This window comes from Gopherus flavomarginatus, chromosome 13 (assembly GCF_025201925.1).
Source record: "Gopherus flavomarginatus isolate rGopFla2 chromosome 13, rGopFla2.mat.asm, whole genome shotgun sequence".
NCBI classification, from domain to species: Eukaryota; Metazoa; Chordata; order Testudines; family Testudinidae; genus Gopherus; species Gopherus flavomarginatus.
In genome coordinates this window covers 1,098,446-1,119,171 of record NC_066629.1, presented here as the reverse complement: position 1 = coordinate 1,119,171, position 20,726 = coordinate 1,098,446, and the positions used below count along the sequence as shown (strand labels likewise).

The window sequence follows — 20,726 nt, the reverse complement described above, 5'->3', positions numbered from 1 at the left end:
AAAGTGTCTCAGCACATTAACAAGAAACAGCTGGCAGAGCCAATATATATGTGAAATCATACAGGCTGTTCAAGATACAAATTAATTTGTGTTAAGCACTACATTGAATGCTGCAAATATACTCAGAAAGCTCTTCCTCCTCCACACCTTTGAATTGTCGGCCCTTGATAGTAGTCCCGTCTCTCTTCCTCTAGAGATAGGGGTGCGGAAGATAGGCATTTCCACATGCATCAGCCTTGCATGTACTAACAAGACAGGGAGCTGTAGGTGGTCCTTCGGGTTTTGTAACTTTATTCCTACAATCATCTGTTTTCTGAAAATATTGCTCCCTCGTCTAAACTTTCAGAGAAATCCTGAGACATAAATTCAGGTCTTATTAAGCCCAAATGTATTACCCTGACTTTGTGTCTCAGACTTCCAGTAATGGTGATTTGAGGGACTGAATTAGTTAAATTGTCCTGTTGGCAGTAAAACTATATTGTTACTAGTAAAAAGTATTTTCTTAAAATTTGACACAGACTGAGCAGTGAGGCTGCACCCAATTGTGACATAATGAGCCCCAGAAACACCCCAGGGCCCTACCCTATGTGCCAGGTGCAATAGGGCAGGCAGGATCCAAGGGGGGAGGGGCTTAGTATGGGGGAATCCAGGTGTGGGTTGGGAGGGTTCTGTGTGGGGCAGTCTGGGTGCAGGAGGCTTAGTGAGGGATCTGGGTAGAGGGGAAGATCTGGATGCACAAGGACTTATTGGATGGTTCTGGGTGCAATGTTGATGGAACTCTGCCGGAGGATCCAAGTGAAGATGGTTGGGGCTCAGTGTGAGATGTGGGCTCATTGTGAGGATCCAGTGGGGTCAGGATCCAGGTGCAACTGGTTGGGGCTTGATAGGGTGCATTGTTGGGGTGAACCAGGTGCAGGGGGAGTGGGGCTAGTCAGGAGGATTCTGAGTCTAAGGGGGTCTGGATGCTCGGGGAGCAGCTCCCTGTACCTTGATTCCTCCCTCTGCAGCTGAGGAGCGATGGCTATAGGAAATATGGGGGATGAGAGTGGGAGGGAGAGGAGTGAGTTGGCAGAGCTCCCGACAACTGGGGGAGAAATCTGGGGATGGGTCTAACATGACCCCAGATGCCATGCAGGGGAAGAGGAAGTCCCATCGTCCGAAGCCCAGCCGGGACTAGCAGCTCAGCCCAGCTCAAGATAGGAGCCACCAGCCAAGTCAGATAATACATTTTGCTTTTAAATTTTGTCATGTAAATTTTGAGAATGCTTAAACTTCCAAATATTTTCTAATTCAGGTTGGATGGGCAATGGCCTCAAGGTTTAATGTCTTCAAATAATACTTTGCATTTCAACCATCCATTGACTTACAATTATGCTGGGACTTACGTCTGTAAAGTGACCAATTCGCTTGGACAAACAAGTGATCAAAGACGATCTACATTTTAGGTGAGTTGTTGTTTCTCCCTTCACTTCCTAAGCATGCTTTGTTTAAAATACTGTTTCAGAAATTGGATTAGATGTCTGGTTGAATGTGTTTTTTTAGCCATGTTCTATAACAGATTACCTAAAACTCAGTCTTTGATTAAAGATAATATAAAACTGGGAAGGACAAATGGAAATCTAATAGATTGGATATTAGGAAAAAAAATTTTGCACTAGGAGGGTGGGTGAAGCACTGGAATGGGTTACCTAGGGAGGTGGTGGGAATCTCCATCCTTAGAGGCTTTTAAAGTCAGGCTTGACAAAGCCCTGGCTGGGATGATTTAGTTGGGGGATTGGTCCTGCTTTGAGAAGGGGTTTGGACTAGATGACCTCCTGAGGTCCCTTCCAACCCTGAGAGTCTATGAGATCTATTTAATAAACCATTACTCTGCTAGTACTGCCACTGTTTCTAGGGGCTAATACCGTTGTTCAATCATGCATGCCATCTGCCAATTGTAGTACTTACCAGGACCACAGTAGTGTCTGAGATGATACATTAAGCTCTAAGAGAAAGTGTTTCCCTCCCTCTATGGTGAAGACAGCATTATTGGCAACATCCATGCTACCTAATTTGTGATCAGTTGACAAATGGAAGAGATTTTAGCTGGGAAGGAATTAAATAAAATGACAGAGTTGGAGGCGAGGGAAAGAAATGTTATCCAACCCAAGCTTAAAATACTTTTCTGAGGACGTCTGGTTTTATTCCTTTATCCTCAGCTGAGCTGGTCAGAATAACAGTGACGCCTCTCACTGCTCATGCACTCCTATGGAGCAGTCGTAAAGCTAATTACAAGCAGCAAAAATGGTTAGCTCACCTTGCTTCAACCAAGGCCAGCGTAACCCATTTGGCGACCTAGGCAGTCACCTAGGGCGCTATCATTTGGCTGGTGACGGCTGGATGTTTGGCCACCATGGTTGTTGGTGGTATTTTGGGGGCAGGACCTTCCACCACCTAGAGTGCCAAAAGGCTGTCAGCGCTCCTGGCTACACCTGCCCCTTCCCGTCTGTGTGGTACTCTCTTGTGGGTGGGATATTGCTGTTGGCAGACTTTTCATTAGTATTTAAATCAGGAAAGCACTTAATACCAGGTTTCCCATGGTAAAGAATCTCAGGAGCAGACAGAAGTGCCCTGTTACCGTAGTACATGTTCCTTTGAGTATATCAGCATATTGAAAGAGTACCATGGCCTAGTGAAGATCATACATAGTAGCATCAGTAGTAGAGCTGAGACCCAACATTATTATATTGCCACGATGATGGGAGTAAATGAAATGGAATTGCTTAATTTTACCAATAGGTGCAAATGTTTCAATGAATGGGTGGTAGCAGTATTCAGAACATGAACTATAAATTCATTTTACTCTTTCTCTGTTCTTGAGGGCAAATCTGTATGGTAAGGTCTGAATCCATTCTTATCTCAGTAGCTACTGTGCTGGTGGCACTACAGATTCAGCCTGTAGACCACTGAGAGTGAGTAGTGAAGTAACAGCCTCTTTGGCTAACAGAGCAGAAAAAATATCGTTCTTGGAGGCTGTGAATGGAGAATGAAATTGAGCAAGATAGCACCACACAATCCACATTTAAAAACATTGAAGTCACACCCTCTGTATGCCAAGTACATACTTGAGCAGGCTTCACTACTTCATAGCAGAGTGCCACGGGCTGTATACCTCAGACCACATTGACTATAAACGAGTGGGAGGGGAAGGTGAGTGACCTTGAACTCGGTACAGCTTAATCTGGCTTGGGGAGAATTTAGACAATACTGTCAAAGATAGAATTTCAATATTTGAACCAAATTGGTATAAGCATGCAAAATATTAGTGTTAAACCCTTTCAAAAACACATTTGAAGAAGCTCGTAAGTATGCATGTGCAGTTCTATGACCTGAAAATAAATGTATCAATATCTTCCTGAGGATAAATCCCCTGTAAATTGTTCTGTAACGCTCTGTGTTTTGCCTTCATTGAACTATTATGTTACTGAAGACAGCCAATGCTTAATTGGAAAGGTTGACTAAGAAGCTTTGGAAAAACTGTACAAAACCTATGTAAGGGTTTGAAAGCTTCCTGGGTATTTAAAATCAAATAAACCATTTAAACAGAGGTGGTTATTTGTTAAAACAGTAGTTCAAAACTATTTTAGTCCTGCAGCATTGATGACAAGAACACCTAACATATGGGAACTATAATCCTTAAATCCGTTCAGTTGCATGTTAACTAAGGCAGAAGAAATCAGCTGGAAGTAGACATAAATTTTAAAAAGAAATGTAATTTGCTATTACAGATTACAATACATAGAATCTGAACAATTAAATATATTTGATCTTGAAAACAGTTTTTAATGAACAGCTTGCCTCTATTATTTAGACCAGGGGTGGGCAAGCTTTCAGAAGCGGTGTGCGGAATCTTCATTTGTTCACTCTAATTTAAGCTTTCATGTTTTCAGAAGGTCTCTTTCTATAAGTCTGTAATAAATAACTGAAACTATTGTTGTATGTAAAGTAAATAAGGTTTTTAAAATGTTAAGAAGCTTCATTTAAAATTAAATTAAATTTGCAGAGCCCCCTGGACCGGTGGCGAGGACCCGGGCAGTGTGAGCGCCACTGAAAATCAGCTCACGTGCCGCCTTCGGCACTCGTTCCATAGGTTGCCTACCCCTGATTTAGACACATTGAGCATATTGTGGCTGCAGTCTTTGTAAAATGAAATAAGTACCAAATTCTAAAATTACTTTGCTCCCCTTTTTCTATTTCAAAGATAACAAGGATTCTTAGACTTCCAAATGATTTTTTTCCACTAAAAATCAGTATTAACTATTTATATCTTAAACTATTTCAGTTATCCTAACATGCCTGTCCACAGCTTCCAACTGATTATCAAAAAACTTTAAAAACCTCAACAGTGCATACCAGTCTGGAAGAATGGTCAGAAAAATTAGCCAACTAGTCATTAATCTGTAGGTAAACAGCCATCATGATGGTGAAATTTTCAAGATTGTTGAGCTATGCAGAGTACAAAAGAAATTGCTTGGGTGCTAATGTATGATTGCAAATGTACATTCTAAGGGAAATTAAGGTAGACACAATTGTCAATAAACATATTCAACTTCTATAGACTAAGAATTTCATTCAAACATAAACTTAATAAACAAGAAAAGTAAAATCAAAATTGAACATCAAGTTAATCTCTTTCTGTGAAGTTTCCTAAAGTAGTAAGAGAAAAAGGATTGAGAACTGAGCTTAATGTTGGTGAGGAATTTTACCTGATCACATATCTAGCACTAAAATGCTGTAATGCAGGCCTGCACAACTCATAAAGCGGCAAGGGCCATATTACTCCAAAGAAAACAGCTGAGGGCTGAAACCCCCCCAGCACCGCCACCCCCCCCACCTCTGCCAGCATCACCCAACCCCCCTGAAACACAACCCCCCAGCACCGCCCGCCCCCCCCAAAACAACTCCCCCTAAGCGCCGCCCACCCCACAGAAACAAACCCTCCTTCCCCAGCGCCGCCCTGCTGAAACAGCAGTATTGAACCTCGGGCAATATGTTATGGGGGCCCCGAAGGCAATATAATTAATCTAAAAGAAAAATGTCTTTTTTTTACTAGAAGTAGAATAAGATCTTCCCCCACCTTGTAATCAGTTGCCCTGTTGAATGAATGAGGTGTGACTGAGGAAGGCGTGGAAGGCAGCACCTCCAGACAGCTGCAACCCTTGGAGAGGGGCTGGGAGCCAGACCAGATCAGTAGAACAAGTCAGCCACTGACTCCTTGCTCGCCTCCTCACCCCCTGCCACTGCCTGCCCACTCGCTCGCCTCTTCAGCCCCCCTTCCCCGCTGCCGGCTCACCTGCCCCCCTGCCACTGCTCGTCCACTCACTTCCTCAGCTCTTCTCCCTCACCGCCAGCTCACCTGCTTCCCTGCCAATGCCCGCCTGCTCACCTCCTCCAACCCCCGCTTGCCTCCTCAGCCCCGCTTCCCAGACGCCGGCTCATCTGCCCCCCTCGCCACTGCCCGTCCACTCGCTTCCTCAGCCCTTCTCCCTCGCTGCCAGCTCACCTGCCCCCCCGCCAATGCCCGCTCGCTCACCTCCTCAGACCCCGCTCGCCTCCTCAGCCCCCCTTCCCCACCGCCGGCTCACCTGCCCCCCCACCATTGCCCATCCACTCGCTTCCTCAGGCCTTCTCCCTCACCACCAGCTCACCTGCTCCCCTGCCAACGCCCGCCCGCTCGCTTCCTCAGCCCTTTTCCCTCGCCGCCAGCTCACCTGCTCCCCTGCCAATGCCCGCCCGCTCGCCTCCTCAGACCCCCACTCCCCTCTCGCCTCCTCAGCCCCCCTTCCCTGCTGCCGGCTCATCTGGTCCCCCACCATTGCCCGTCCACTCGCTTCCTCAGCCCTTTTCTCTCACCGCCAGCTCACCTGCTCCCCTGCCAATGCCCGCCTGCTCGCCTCCTCAGACCCCCACTCCCCGCTCGCCTCCTCAGACCCCCACTCCCCGCTCGCCTCCTCAGCCCCCCTTCCCCGCTGCCAGCTCAACTACCACCCTCGCCACTGCCCGTCCACTCGCTTCCTCAGCCCTTCTCCCTGCCGCCAGCTCACCTGCTCCCCCGCCAATGCCCGCCCACTCACCTCCTCAGACCCCCACTCCCCTCTCGCCTCCTCAGCCCCCCTTCCCCACCGCCGGCACACCTGCCCCCCCCACCATTGCCCGTCCACTCGCTTCCTCAGGCCTTCTCCCTCGCCACCAGCTCACCTGCTCCCCTGCCAACGCCCGCCTGCTCGCTTCCTCAGCCCTTTTCCCTCACCGCCAGCTCACCTGCTTCCCTGCCAAAACCCGCCCGCTCGCCTCCTCAGACCCCCACTCCCCGCTCGCCTCCTCAGCCCCCCTTCCCCGCTGCCGGCTCACCTGCTCCCCCACCATTGCCCGTCCACTCGCTTCCTCAGCCCTTTTCCCTCGCCGCCAGCTCACCTGCTCCCCCGCCAATGCCCGCCCGCTCACCTCCTCAGACCCCCACTCTCCTCTCGCCTCCTCAGCCCCCATTCCCCGCTGCCGGCTCACCTGCCCCCCCGCCACTGCCCACCTGCTCACCTCCTCCGACCCCCACTCCCCGCTTGCCTCCTCAGCCCCCCTTCCCCGCCGCTGGCTCACCTGACCCCCCGCCACTGCCCACCTGCTCACCTCCTCCAACCCCCGCTCGCCTCCTCAGCCCCGCTTCCCAGACGCCGGCTCATCTGCCCCCCTCGCCACTGCCCGTCCACTTGCTTCCTCAGCCCTTCTCCCTCGCTGCCAGCTTACCTGCCCCCCCACCATTGCCCGTCCACTCGCTTCCTCAGCCCTTCTCCCTCGCCACCAGCTCACCTGCTCCCCTGCCAGCGCCCACCCGCTCGTTTCCTCAGCCCTTTTCCCTCGCCGCCAGCTCACCTGCTCCCCTGCCAATGCCCGCCCGCTCGCCTCCTCAGACCGCCACTCCCCACTCGCCTCCTCAGCCCCCCTTCCCCGCTGCCAGCTCAACTGCCCCCCTCGCCACTGCCCGTCCACTCGCTTCCTCAGTCCTTCTCCCTGCCACCAGCTCACCTGCTCCCCCGCCAGTGCCCGCCTACTCACCTCCTCAGACCCCCACTCCCCTCTCGCCTCCTCAGCCCCCCTTCCCCGCCGCCAGCTCACCTTCCCCCCCCACCACTGCCCGTCCTCTCGCTTCCTCAGCCCTTCTCCCTCGCTGCCAGCTCACCTGCTCCCCCGCCAACGCCCGCCCGCTCGCCTCCTCAGACCCCCACTCCCTGCTCGCCTCCTCAGCCCCGCTTCCCTGCCGCCAGCTCACCTGCCCCCCCACAACTGCCCGTCCACTTGCTTCCTCAGCCCTTCTCCCTCGCCACTGGCTCACCTGCTCCAACGCCTGCCCGCTCGCCTCCTCAGCCCCCCTTCCCCACCGCCAGCTCATCTGCCCCTCTCGCCACTGCCCGTCCACTCGCTTCCTCAGCCCTTCTCCCTCGCTGCCAGCTCACCTGCTCCCCCGCCAACGCCCGCCCGCTTGCCTCCTCAGACCCCCACTCCTTGCTCGCCTCCTCAGCCCCGCTTCCCCGTCGCCGGCTCACCTGCCCCCTCACCACTGCCCGTCCACTTGCTTCCTCAGCCCTTTTCCGTCGCCACTGGCTCACCTGCTCCAACGCCTGCCCACTCGCCTCCTCAGCCCTGCTTCCCTGCCGCCAGCTCATCTGCCCCCCTCGCCACTGCCCGTTCACTCGCTTTCTCAGCCCTTCTCCCTCGCTGCCAGCTCACCTGCTCCCCCGCCACTGCCTGCCCACTCGCCTCCTCAGCCTCCCAGTCCCCTGGCCACTGATGAGCTGCCAAAATCTTAACAACTGGTTCTCTCCTCACCCCACAAGGGGATCATGCCCCCTACCGCCCCCAGGACCTCCTGCCCCATCCAACCCTTCCCTGTCCCCTGACTGCCCCCCACCATCACATACAACCCCTCCTCTCATTCCTGATGGCCTCCCTGGGACCCCTGCCCTATCCAACCACTTCTTCTCTCTGTCCCCTGACTGTCCCTGGAACCTCTGCCCCTGACTGCCCCCCATCACCCCATCCACCCTCCCCTCCCTCCTGATGGCTCCCCCAGACCCTTGCCCTCGTTCAACCCCCCTGTTCTCTGCCCTCTGACCGCTCCGACTCCTATCCACCCCCAAACCCCAACCACCATCCCGAACTCCCCTGCCCCCATCCAACCCCCCTCCTTGCCCCCTCACCGCGCTGCCTGGAGGTGGCTGGCGGCACTTCAGCTCGCCACTTGGCTGGAGCTGGGCCATACTGCTGCCGCACAGCGCCTGGAGTATCAGGTCAGGCCAAGCTTACTGCCCCTCCCCGCTTCCCGCGAATCAGATGTTCGTGTGGGAATCCAGGGAGGATAGAGAAGCAAGTGGCAGATGGTCCAAGTAACTACAGGGTTCTTAGTTTGACATCTGTAATATGCAAGGTCTTGGAAAAAATTTTAAAGAAGAAAGTAGTTAAGGACATTGAGGTCAATGGTAATTGGGACAAAATACAACATGGTTTTACAAAAGGTAGCTCGTGCCAAACCAACCTGATCTCCTTCTTTGAGAAAGTAACAGATTTTTTTAGACCAAAGAAACACAGTGGATCCAATTTACCTTGATTTCAGTAAGGCATTTGGTGTGGTTCTACATGGGGAATTATTAGCTAAATTGAAAAAGACGGGGATCAATATGAAAACTGAAAGGTGGATAAGGAACTGGTTAAAGGGGAGACTAAAATGGGTCATACTGAAAGGTGAACTGTCAGGCTGGAGGGAGGTTACCAGTGGAGTTCCTCAGGGATCGGTTTTGGGACCAATCTTATTTATTCTTTTTATTATGATCTTGGCACAAAAACTGGTAGTGTGCTAATAAAGTTTGTGGATGACACAAAGCTGGAGGTATTGCCAATACAGAAAAGGCCTGGGATATCATACAGGAAGATCTGGATGACCTTGTAAACTGGAGTAATAGTAATAGGATGAAATTTAACAGTGAAAAGCGTAAGGTCATGCATTTAGGGATTAATAACAAGAATTTTAGTTATGAGCTGGAGACTCATCAATTGGAAGTAACAGTGAATGAGAAGGACCTCTGGGTATTGCTTGATCACAGGATGACTGTGAGCCATCAGCGTGATATGGCCGTGAAAAAAAGCTAATGTGGTCTTGGGATGCATCAGGCGAGGTATTTCCAGTAGAGATAAGGAGGTGTTAGTACCATTATATAAGGCACTGGTGACACCTCATCTGGAATACTGTGTGCAGGTCTGGTCTCCCGTCTTTAAGAAGAATGGATTCAGACTGGAACAGTCTACTACGATGATGCGAGGAATAGAAAACCTGTTTTATGAAAGGAGGCTTTTTTAGCTTAACCAAAAGAAGGCTGAGGGGAGATATGATTGTTCTCTATAATATAAATATATCAGAGGGATAAATACCGGGGAGGGAAATGAATTATTTAAGCTCAGTATCAATGTGGACACAAGAACTAATGGATATAAACTGGCCATCAGGAAATTTAGACTTGAAATTAGATGAAGGTTTCTAACCATTAGAAGAGTGAAGTTCTGGAACAGCCTTCCAAGGGCAGTGGGGGAGGGGGTGTCTCAAAAGACACATCTGATTTCAGGATTAAGGTTGATATTTTATGGAGGGGATGGTATGATTGGATAGCCTAATTTTGGCAACAAATTGATGGTTGATTATTAGCGGTAGATATGCTCAATGGCCTGTGACGGGACATTAGATGAGGTGGGATCTGAGTTACTGCAGAGAATTCTTTCATGGGTATCTGGCTGGTGAGTTTAGCTGATCGCTATGGTTGGGTTCGAGAAGGAATTTTCCTCCAGGGCAGATTTGGCAGAGGCCCTGGGAGTGGGGGCAGGGGCTTTCACCTTCCTCTGCAGTGTGGGGCATGGGTCACTTTCTGGAGGATTCTCTATGCCTTGAAGTCTTTAAACCATGATTTGAGGACTTCCGTAGCTCAGACATAGGTTAGGGGTTTATTACAGGAGTGAGTGGGTGTGATTCTGTGGCCTGTGTTGTGAAGGAGGTCAGCTTAGATGATCTTAAAGTCTATGACTCTGACACAAAGCATCAAATCCCTAGGAAGCTGTGTTAGATTCCAAGTTGGTGATGACATGTCTATTGCAGTTCAGGAGTCCTAACACTTCCAATTCTTATTGCCAAAGGAACTGTGAATAGTAGGAGTGGTCTTGGCTATGACGGTTGCGAGGGCTCTTACAGTGCCGGCACAACTCCAAAATAACAATGCTATTAATAAAAACTCTCTCTCATGTAGGACATGCATACCAAGAGCAGAACCTGTGGACAAATACCTAGGAGAATTTGTTACTATCAGTTAGGTAACTATACTATTTCACTGATATTAACATCAGTGTGGATCCTGTGAGCTGTTCTTCACCCATTTCTTCAATCTTCAGCTACCACGGGCCTCGCATTATAAGGGACCTGAGGGAGGGTCACCGCCATTCCACTCCCTAGACCCTTGCAAAGGAATATGAGGAGGGATTGGGCACATGTGCAGCCCTCATGGACAATGTTAATTTAAAAAAAGAAGTCATGTACAGTGGGATCTGCACTGGCAACTTCTTAAAACCCCAACAAAAAGCAACCCCCCCAGTTATTGCAGGATAAGTTTAGTTACTTGTAGTTCAGAAACCTTTCTACTCAAGCTAAATTCTTCCAACAGATCCTGGGAAATGGCTGTCCCATCATTTTGTTCCAGTCTTTAGCAACACATTCGTAGGCTAGTGGCTCTCAACCAGTGGTATGTGTACCACTGGAGGTATGGAGAGGTCTTCCAGGGGGTATATCAACTCATCCAGATATTTGCCTACTTTTACGTCAGACTACATAAAGCACACTTAGCAAAGTCAGTACAGACCAGACTAAAATTTCATACAGGCAATGACTTGTTTATCCTGCTCTATATACTTTACCCTGAAATGCAAGTACAATATTTATATTCCAAGTGGATTATTTTATAACTGTATGGTAAAACAGGCAAGCAGTTACTCAGTAAGTGTGCTGTGGCACTTGCAATTTTATGTCTGATTTTTGTAGGCAATTAGTTTTGCAGTTAAGGGAAACGTGGGGTACACAAGACAAATCAGACCCTTGAAAGGAGTACAGTAGTGTGGAAAGATTGAGAGCCACTGTCTTCAGCCAAATATGTCACAATGGACTAATTATTTTGTATGCCTCAATTTTCAGGTGCCCAATACGAAACACTGTTTCACTGGGTTGGGTATGAGATACTTCCCTGGAAATGAGATGTCTGCAGTTCGTTAACAAAAAACCCAATAGTGTTTACTTGCTTCTGGAAATTTTGTCCTTGAGCTGTTACAGCAGCAACAGTGGAATAATTCTGGCCTCAACCTTGGGTAGTTGGGGGAGGAAGGAACGGGGGGAAACGGGGTTGTTCTTTTATTTCAGAAAAAGTTAAATTTACAAGAACATTTAAGACAGTTCAATTTTAGAAAATACTAGAGAAGCTTTAATAGCTATTGCTTGTTAAGAGTATGAATTGTCAGGTTTCCAAACTAAGTAGTTCCTAGATAAAAGTCAGTACAAAATACAAGTATTCTGGATCATATTTTCTTGAGACTTGGACACACATAAATGAAAAATGAGGCAATAATCCCATTTTAATTGACACTTTAAGATAGCCTCATCTTGCAGTCCTTTTAGACATTCTGGTTGTGGAATATAACCATTGTGTTGTGGAATATAACATTGGCCAAACTGGACAGTCTCTACGGAAAAGGATAAATGGACACAAATCAGACATTAGGAATGGCAATATACAAAAACCTGTAGGAGAGCACTTCAGCCTCCCTGGCCACACTATAGCAGACCTTAAGGTGGCCATCCTGCAGCAAAAAAACTTCAGGACCAGACTTCAAAGAGAAACTGCTGAGCTTCAGTTCATCTGCGAATTTGACACCATCAGCTCAGGATTGAACAAAGACTGTGAATGGCTTGCCAATTACAGAACCAGTTTCTCCTCTCTTGGTTTTCACACCTCAACTGCTAGAACAGGGCCTCATCCTCCCTGATTGAACTGACCTCGTTATCTCTAGCTTGCTTGCTAGCACACATATATATACCTGCCCCTGGATATTTCCATTACATGCATCTGAGGAAGTGGGTATTCACCCACGAAAGCTCATGCTCCAAAACGTCTGTTAGTCTATAAGGTGCCACAGGATTCTTTGCTGCTTTTAAAGAAACTTGTCTACAATATTACATATTCAAATTAATCTTACTAGTTCAGGTTTTCAACTAACCATATCTTATAGATCCCTTAACACTATAGAAATCAATTAGCAAAAAATCTGCAGTTGACACTGGTTTTACTTCATGGCAATTGGAAAATGCTTTCCAAGAAGCAAGCATTGCTTACGTGTGACCACAAATGGAAGAGTTTAAAGGATGAAACTTCAGAAAACAATTCTCTCTGGTCAGGAGAACTAAGGAAGGACTATAGCACTATCTTTTATTTCTTAAATACTTGAGTTTTCCCCTATTACCTGGTTCTGATGCCATCTGAAGCATTGTAGATATGAATCTAACCTTTATTTCTTTAATAGAACTGACAGTTGTGTCAGCCTTGATTTGAGAAAAAAAGAGTTGATTTCAGTCTTTGCCCTTAAATCGAAGGATGATAATGATCCTGGTAAATTAGGATTGTTAAAAGCTTTATCCTTTTTCCATTATAGGATGAAATAAAGTTTTTTTTCACTTCAGGTTGAACTTCTGGATCACTAAAATCATAATCTGAATTCCTTTTGTTCATTTCTTTAGTGCATTTTCTCTCCTCTCTTGATCTTACTTCTAATTTTGTTTTGTTCAGTTACTTCCATTGCAAGCTGAGTCACGACTTGGACCATTCTCATGAGTTTCATTCTTGGCGTTTAGTTGCCTCGTTAGTAACAAACAGTGTTAAGAATGAGTTAAAGATGGGTTCATGCTTTAGTATCTGTTGTGTAAGCAGGTTTTTTTTTTTAATATTCTCTCTCAAATGTAACCTGAAGTCATGAGTCAAAATTTCAGTTTTAAAAACTTTTGGATGAATTACGTTAAGCTTGCAGCTGGTGATAAGCTGCTAATTCGTACAGCGCTTAAGAAATCCTACTCAATATATTGTTTGTGATTTTGCAGTTTAAGAGACCACGAAGTCACTTCGTTTTAAACCACTTGCAGATATTAGGCAGTCATATGACTTCAGGCGGTTTTTACATATAGAAGCGTGTACATTGCCGGTTGACTTAGAAAATCAAAAGAAAAAAGGTCTTGTCATACAACATCAGCAGCAGATTTTAAGTGATGTTTCAGTGCCTACCCTTGAGAGCAAGCTAAAACTCAGAATGTGTGCCATTAAGGAGGAGACAGAAAAATTAGAATTTAAAAAAAAATGCTTAAAAACAAGTTAAACCAATCAACATTCTGGAAATGTACTAGTTATTACGTATTTTTAGTGACTTCAACTGGTTTCTGTGGAATATTTTTTTTCAAAGAGTGGTTTAAAATATAAACTTGAATTGTTACACTGCTGACATTCTCTTAAAAGGAAATTCATAAGCAAAGAACTGCACAACATAATTGAACTTTCAGTTCCTTCACCGTTCCCCACTTAAGCTCTTGAGGTTCTATTAACACAGTCAACGTTTTGGGGAGAATAATTAAAATCAATAACTTACGTTCTGCTAACTTAGGACACAATGCATATTTTTTTCATTCTTTACGACTTTGCTTCAATGCACTGAACAATTTCAAAATTTAATAAAACTTTAAGTAAAAATGAAGATACTGTTTGTCCTTCACCTCTATTATTCTTATCTTTGGCTGAAGAATTGGTTAGTGGTTGGTTCTATTTTGTTGTTGCTGTTTTGCAGTAGATAATATCCCCTATGGATGAGATAAAGCTGGTTGGAAGTAGTCAACTATAATATCTACATAAACTGAAAGGAACTTCTCCATTGTTTTAGGATAATTAATGGTTATTTTTAAAATTTGACAGCAATTGCTTTTGTGCTACAAAAGCAATTACCCACTCTGCTTATTGTATAGCCCAAAATTAATACATAGAAGCCAATTCAGAATTAGTTGAAAAAACTGTCATCTGTATTGCAAAAGTACTTTATAATTGCTTAAACTTGTTAGAAACGTAAGAAAGAAAAAGTATTGGAGGTTAGTAGATAGCATCATATTTACATATTCATCAACTTGGCTTTCTTATAAACCCTCTACTTATTTAGCTTGTATTAACATTCTTTGCCTTTTCTGTGTCTTGTCTACCCTATTCCTCTTTCCATTAGATCCTCCTACTGCTACTACACGACCACCCATGCTTCCATTGCATCCTTCAACTGATGGCATCAGAGCCTTAACAACAGAACCAGAACTAATGCATTTTCCGACATCAACCTTGTCTTCCTTCATTGCTGGCAATCAGGGTACCATCATCGCTAATGCAGTGTGTGGAGCTCTTTTTCTGATACTTGTAAGTGTTTTGGTTGGAGTTATCTGCTATAGGAGAAGATGGACAGTCTGTGGTTACTACTTTGCTAGGAACTACATTCCACCATCAGATATGCAAGAAGAGTCCCAAATAGATGTTCTCCATTCAGATGATGTGGGCTCTCATCCTGACAGCATAAAAAAAGAAATAAAACATCCAGTGAACAGTCCAACATCAAAAGATTTAGAAGGCCATCTGGAAGACAATCCAGAATGGAACAATTTAGTCAATACTAACAGATCACATGAAGGGTATGAAAGACCAATGGAAGACAGAACACTGGGAAGGAAGGACATGGGTGGTGAATGTTACAATGACAATGAAGACGACAATCCAGAATGGAAAAATTTAGTCAGTTTTAAGAGATTCAAAAAACTGTATGAAAGACCATTGAATTACTATGAAGGAGGAACACTGAGAAGAAAGAACAAGGGTGGTGAATGTTATGATGACAATGAAGAAGACAATCCACAATGGGACAATTTAGTCAATATTAAGAGATCCCAAGAACAGTGTGAAAGACCAATGGATTATTATGAAGGAGGAACACTGAGAAGGAAGGACATGAGTGGTGAATGTTATGATGACAATGGAGAAGACTTTGTGTTACATGGAGATGGCTCAATAGAATCCCGGAGGGAACTGTATGTGTAGTAACCACTGATACTGTTCCGTTCATTAGTTGATCACTTTCAGGTTGCTCATTTTTATTTGAGGAAAAACAAGCTTTTTGAAGTTGATTTTCAAGCTTTTGATATTGTAAAAATCTGGGTTAAATGTATCTGAGCTGCTTTATGATTTTTCAGTGCTGTACTACTGTCTTTGAAAATATTGGGCTTTTGATGCATAATGCTTCATTCGTCTGCTGCACACATAGGAACCAAGTGCTAAATTAAAGTTACCATACAACAATGTTAGAGTTAAAAAGCAGCTGTCTTGGCTTTGCGATTTAAAAACAGTTTACCTGAGACTATGATCAAGTATAATCTGTGTTAAGCACATGCTTTATTGTATGTATATGTGTGTGTATACACACACACTTACTTTAGACAAAAAAATGAGTGAATTAGTCTCAAAACTGAAGTTAATCTGAGGTAAATTCAATTCTTAAATGTAATTTTTATGATAAAAAAGAACTTGGATTTGCTTAAATCTATTTTTTCCCAAAGGTATATTTTACTTTTCTACACACAAATGAATACCTCTTTGTTTTAATGAGCCTTCCTGCAATGCACAGTTAGTGGTAACTTTTTTAAAATAATACATGTTGCATTGAAAAAGTTAGAATTTTCAATGAAGGCATTTTAGAGGCATAACACTGACTATATGGAAGGTTTTGTCTTGTAGCTGATTTTTGAGAACTATTGTTACACTACAGTTCATTTCCAAAAAGTACGATTACAGTCTATGTACAGAATTAGTCAGCTGTAGTCCTGCACTTCACACGTCATCAAAATCGGATTCTCGAACTTAAGAGAATTTTCAACTAGAAATAAGATGAGGCCAGGAAAGTTTTCTCTGGGATTGGGAAATACAAGGTTAGGTCTCATTTCAGGTACAAATTCTAAGCGTATAGGGAAAACAAATGGAGTTAATGTAGCTAAGATTTAGAAATTTAAGATTTTAGCAGAATACAGCATAACATGGTGTGCAGAACATAAAAGGTAAAAGGGCATATTTTTACAATGCTCTGTGATTACATCATTGCTTTAAAGAGTTGAGCATACTTGAAAAAAACATATTAATGAAAAGGGGTTAACGTAAAAAAAGTGCTATTTAAAATAAAGCAAGTAGGGAAATAACTATTGTTATTTGATGCTGTTGAAAAATAATTTGTACCGGAATCTCCAGGATTCGCAGAACAGCAGTTGTATGTATTACTCGGTTGGGTTTGTTTGTATTGCATTGGTTGCTTTGTTGACTAAAACAGTAAGCAGTCTTGTAGCTAGGAGAGGCAGATGGCTCCCAGCAATGAAACTGAATGCTTGGAAGTCAGTTTCAAGAGCTGGAACAACCTTGCCTCTCCTTCAGTAGTAGGTTCACTGCTTCATCTTTGCAAATGAATAGAACGGAATCTGAGTGAAATTAATTCAGGAAATCCAGTTTGAGGGCAGTTACATTGTAAAACTGAGAGGTGAGAAATAGTTCTGTGGTGAAATCCCATTTTAAGCTCTCATCTTGACATGCATTCATGAGTTAAACTCTTACCCAGCAAAACTTGCCTTAATGTTGAAGTCCAGAAATGAAAAAAACTTTGCTGGGGGGGTGGTATTGCCACACAAATAAAAATTTAACAAGTTTGGACCAGAATTTTAAGGAAGCTGATTGGCTACTTTTTTGAATGTTTCCTTTAGTAATAAAAGCACTGCAAAATGACAATATTTAGAGCATTGCAACAAAGACAGTATCTGTATTAGACTTTTGACAGTTTGTGATGCCAAATGACTGCGTGTCTTACATGGTTATTAATACTTGCAAATAAAAATAAGCATTTATCTAACAAACAATTCCTGAGCAGAAGTTTTCATTCTCTTAAGTTTTAGTGATGTTACTAACTCTAACAATAAAAGGAAAGTAGCTCCCTGCTATGTGTGTTAGTAAGGTACCTTGTAATCACCTAGAAAAATTATGCTCATCTCAAGCCTTGGCAAAAATAAGGTGGAGTAATGACAGGGCCAGGAGGGTCATAGTTTAGGGCCACCAAGCTGCAGAGTGCCCAATAATGTTTGCCTGAAGCAGTGTATGACTGTATCCGTTTGAGCAGTGTCCAACAGCTTTGGGAGCTGCTTCATCAGAAGGCATTTTCTTTCTGTGTGTAAGGATCTGTAGACTTCCATTCTTCTCATGTATACCACTGATCCTTGTGGCCAAAGGAGTGAAGAGCCTAGATGCCAACTCAGCTGTTTGCTCCCCCACATCACAATGAAGAAAACAGATCAATTGTGTACACTTCTGGCTTGGAGGGGGATAGTGCCATTGCACCTTCCCCAGAGTGAGTAACCTTCTTGTACACATAGAGACACATCCATAGTCTACTAAGGACCATTGTGCTGGCCAGAGTGACCACAGGTGCATGGGATTCTTCCATCCTAAGTGCAAGACTCTGCACTTGTCCTTGTTGCACCTCGTCAGATTTGTTTTGGCCCAATCCTCCAGTTTGTCTAGGTCACTGTGGACCCTATCCCTACCCTCTACGTATCTACCTCTTCTCCCCAGCTTAGTGTCATCCACAAACGGGCTGAGGGCGCAATCCATCCCATCATCCAGGTCATTAATGAAAAAGATAGTATGCTTTTACAGAGGTGGAAGAAAGCAGAGCATGAGGCTGACCATGAATGAGTTTGGAAGCTACATGAATCTCTGGGGCAGTACCAGACAGGGTCAGGGCATGCATCCCTTCAGATGTTGATGGAAGGTTTGCATGTGCAGAGTGCTAAAGTATTTTTGTCCGTCCTAGTGACATGGCCAAGAAACTAATGCTGAATACTGCAGCTGACAGAATGCAAAGTATCACACCAATCTCTCTCTTGTTAGAAGAGCGTTCTGCTAAACTCTGCGCATGTCCAGCCCAATCGCAATCCCTACCTTCATCTGGCTTCTCTGACTCAGCACAAAATAAAATACACACAAGATGACATTTGGAAAGATGAGAGTTTCAGTTGATGGACCTGCCAGATAACAACTGCTGCTGCTGGAAATAGAGTGGGGGAATATATCAGAGAGATTACACTGATCAGGCCTTTGGAGAATTTACCAGGAAAATCCTCACGAAAGCTCATGCTGAAATAAATTTGTTAGTCTCTGAGGTGCTACAAGTACTCCTGTTCTTTTTGCGGGTACAGACTAACATGGCTGCTACTCTGAAACCAGGGAAATCCAAACATTTTATAATTTGGGATTCTGAAGAAAAGTACAGGGAAATGAGCACCTGGATTTCAAGTTACATCACCCTGTGTGCCTCCAGTTCGTCCTCTCAACTTTTCCCTGTCCTGTTAACTCAAGAGTAAATAAGCCAGCTACAATTCTGATTTCAGGAGCAGTTCTTTTCACCCCTCTGGATCTATCACCAGGTGTTAGACAGAAGTTGAGGTGCCTCCCACCTCTCTTGTGTGGTGTAGTGTACAAAAGAGAGAGAGAAATTATTTTTGCAAACAGATTTATTTAAGTAACAATGGGAAAAGGAAAAAATCATGAACTATAAAAAAAAACCTCAGGTCCTAACTAACTGGAACCTTGGCAACAACTGAACAGAAGAGAACTAAAGAATAGCCCAAAAATACTTTACTGTCTCCAGGTTTTCTTAACTAGGAGGAATGAGTTTAAGATGCAGTTGTCATCACAGGTGATCCACAGTCTCTCGGGATCTGGAAGCTGACATAGTGGGACCCTGGGTGATAGTTCTCTGGGTCCTGGTGACTAGTCACAAATGTAAGGGGACGGTTTTCCCCTTACTGACATTCAGTGGGGGTGTTTTGGTTGCTAGCTCCCAGCCCTAAAATGGGGAGGGTCGATGGAAGGTTGGGACCCTGGGACTGACAGTCCCCAAGAATAATGGGGATAGACCAGTGCTCCAGGTCAGCCTGATTGACAGGGTGGGAAGGCTAATCAGGGAGTCAGAAGACCAGGGAGATTCCATCCTCCATGTGAGCTGGAGCTGCCTGGGTCAGACAGAGGGGGGCCGAGCTCAGGAGAGAGCAGGGCCCGAAGCTGAACTGGGAGCAGAGCTGGGCCAGAAAAGCAGCCCAGGGAGCAGGTCAGAGCAGGGAGCAGAGCCAGACACAGCCCAGGGAGAGCAGATCTTGTGCTGGGAGCAGAGCTGCAGCGAGCAACTGAGGCCAGCCAAGGGGGGACCCTGGGCAAAGGGCCCACTGCAGAAAGACACCCCCAGCCAAAGGTCCTTGCAGGCCAGACTGGGAAGGGGATCTTAACCCTATGGGGAGCTGACGCTGGGAAGAAGGGTCCCACAACCCAAAGCCCATTGGTGTGTGGCCACCACCATTGCAAGTGTCCAACCCGCAGAATCCCTGCAGCACAGCCAGAGTCTGAGAAGGAGGCCTGAAACCTACAAGGAACAGACTGAAGTGCCCTGATGTCCAGAGACACTGTCTGTGGTGTTCCCTGCCACAGAGCAGGACAATGTGTTTTCCTTTAACCTTTCCCATTTTTCTTATTTTTTTTAAATTAAATTGTTAATTAAACAACTTGCACTGGCTTTAAATTGTATGAAATGATCAGTGGGTCAGGGAGGTGCCTATCCTGGGTGACCACAGCAGGGTTGGGGGTCGAGCCCCCCAGGAATTCTGGGCCCAGCCTTGTTGGGGTTATGAGGACTCTGCCAGACAGGAGAGTGGAAGGGGAGACCTCATGGGCAGGGAGGCCTCTGGGTAAAGGAAGTGAGAGCGAAGACTCAGTTCCTTTCGCTAGCCCACTTCACTGGGGTAGTGCAGAAGCCAGAAGAGTTCCCCACAATAGCAGGACCATTTCCCGGCGTACACAAAGGTAGGATTTTGGAACTCTGGAACACCACAGTGTTGAAGGTCAGTGACTGGATGTTAACAGTCTTTAATGTCTTTACAGATGCTGGTGATCCTGATCTGATGGCATGGTCCTGTGGTCTTGATCCAAGTATCTGACACTGCAGAAGAAGACTGCACCTTGACTGTCTATATAATGAACAGCCCCTGAGCAAAAGGTGCTCAGATTCTTTTTTTAAAGACGCATGTGCCAAAGTTGTGAGGTAGGTAGGTCTCTAGGAGACAGTTGGAACAGGTTCCAAATGTCTGTTGGCCTTGTTCCTGCCAAAGTTCCATAAAGAAACTTCACACATTTTTAGAGCCCAAGCCATCCTTTGCCTCAGCTGCCCTGAGGGACACCTGAACTCCAGCATGGAAAATGGGGCTACCTGCCCAGAACACGTACAAACAACAGTAAATGTAAAAAGAAACAGCTACAAGTGCATAGAATGGACTATACTGACAAGGAAATGAACAAAAACCATTCAACACTTCTGGTCCAGAGTTAGCAAAGTATGACCAAGGGCAGGGCCGGCTCCAGGATTTTTGCCGCCCCAAGCAGTGCAAAAAAAAGACAACTGTGATCACGATCAGTTCTACCGCTGCCGCTTTGGCGCATGTGTCTTTAAAAAAAGAGTCTGAGCACCTT

The 20,726-nt window shown here is 45.4% G+C and overlaps 1 protein-coding gene across 1 annotated transcript in view; it reads left to right on the top strand.

The window, feature by feature from the left end:
• LOC127033791 (nectin-3-like) overlaps positions 1–15,478 on the top strand; it is a gene marked incomplete at its 5' end in the record, with an annotated part of 120,804 nt that extends 105,326 nt beyond the window's left edge. The window contains one exon of the mRNA XM_050921976.1: positions 15,261–15,478. The remainder of the gene's footprint in view (positions 1–15,260) is intronic.
• Between the last annotated feature and the right edge of the window lie 5,248 nt (positions 15,479–20,726).